Raw genomic sequence first — 2001 nt, forward strand, 5'->3', positions numbered from 1 at the left:
AATGGAAGCACCATGTGTGGTAGTGTACCGTGATCATCTGGGATTGCGTGACGTATTTTTATGACTGAAATGCTGGATGTTCCAGCCTTTACTTAGATGCCATCCTCTTACTCTGGCTGTGTGGAAAACACGTAGCGGTGCACATTTAATAGTTACTTTTCTTTTTTTTTTTTTTTTTTTTGTTAAAAATAGTACATAATTAGGTAGTTTCTTCAATTTTTCTTTCCCATCTTCTTTTGGATATATTTACCCCCTTTTTTACTGCCCACCGAACAGTGAAATGTATATAATAGGAGTTGGTAGATTTTTGACTGACATCTGCAATCCAAATCTGGTCTTTCACAGCAGGGAGAACGCTTGGTACTTTTGGAACCAGTGAAGGCCAGCAGGTAAAATATTAGGGTCAGGGACTGAGAGCAGTAGGGTTTCCCACCAGGGGAATGAAGAAAGTGGTGTTTCCAAGCAATGATCCTTCTATTTCCTCCCCAAAAGCGTGGCTGGGACTATTATGGCAGAGGGAGGCGATGTGCCAGGAGATGTGCACCTAAGTGCATTTACACTAGGGCCTTTCCCCCGTTGCTGGCCCTGCTCAGCCCTGCTCAGCTTCCTTTTGAGACCTTTGTAGGGTGAGTGGTGGGGGCCCAGGGACTGATCTTCCTCACCCACGTCCCACCAGGTGTCCATTTCCCTCAGCGTCTGCGGCCATCCAGGTTTGCCCACCAATTCTGCAGCAGCAGAGCACAGCCTCGCATCTCTCGCTGTTTGCCACGATGACTATGCATGGATGGCATGAGCTAGTTTTATAGCCCCCGGGGCTAATACAATGAGATATTATTCCCCTCGTAGATAACATCTGGGGCTACAGTAAAATCTGTTAATTGTTGTAGTCAGGTGCTAGCAAGGTGATTGGGTTGCCTCCCTCCTGAAGATTGCTGCCTGCCTAATCTTATCAATTTTTTCCCCTTTTTTTTGGAACGGAGTCGCTTCGTTGTGGCACTTTGGCTTCACAGGGAAACATCACTGCAGTAATGGATGAGCCCCAAGATAAAAAAAGCATGGGGAGTTTTTATTTTGCTACTGTTAATTTGTTGCAGATATGCAAATCTCAGCTCGGAAGAACATTCAGCATTTTTCAATGCAACCAAGGTTTTTGTAGAGAAGTTCTTCAGACACAAAAACTAGTGAATAAGAGCCTGGTAACAGTAACTTTCTGTTAAGGATTTCCCTAATAGAAAGCTGTAGCAAAGGGCTTTTCTAACCTATATATATCTATATCATCTATATCTGTATCTGTATCTACACCTATATCTATATCTATATATCTCTATATCTACCTGCTCTAGAGCTTAACCCCAGCGGTGGAGTGCTGCCAGCAGGTTGCTGTGTTCTTCGGTGGAACCTAAGGTTGTGGCAGCTAGTCTGGTGTGAAAAGAAGCTGCAAATCAGAAATGAACCGGTATGATATTAACCAACATATACGCCACCCGACTGAACGAAGACAAATTTTTTAATTTGAAAAGCATTCCTTCTTAAAATTGATGCTTTAGTGGATAGAAATTCAAACACTTTGCCTGTGCTGTCCAGAATTCAGGTTAGGAAATGAGCACCAGAGAGCTCTCATTGACAGCCTTCCTGAAAAGCTTTATGCTGTTTGAATATTGTGATAGTTATTCCGAGTTTCTTCAGAGACCTAATGGCGTACAAAGAACAAGCCAGTATGCAAAGAAAGACACTCCAGTAGTGGGAAGTTTGTGTTGTGTTTTCTTCAGAAAGTAAGTATTTTCTGCAAACAAAGGGAGTAAAATAAACATGCGACTTCCAGGCGGTTGAGATTGCTCTGCAGAGCCTAAAAAAGCTTGCTGGAGGGAAGCACCTTCTGTTACAGACAAAAGAGTTAATTCACCAAAGCTATGGAAAGAACTCTCTTCCCCAAAGAAAAGATCTAATGACCCCTATAAAGAGAGCCATATTGTGATGCTGTAACCTGATTAGAGGGAAAGA

The sequence above is a fragment of the Charadrius vociferus genome, unplaced genomic scaffold, assembly GCF_000708025.1.
Source record: "Charadrius vociferus isolate BGI_N301 unplaced genomic scaffold, ASM70802v2 scaffold380, whole genome shotgun sequence".
Classification (NCBI taxonomy): domain Eukaryota; kingdom Metazoa; phylum Chordata; class Aves; order Charadriiformes; family Charadriidae; genus Charadrius; species Charadrius vociferus.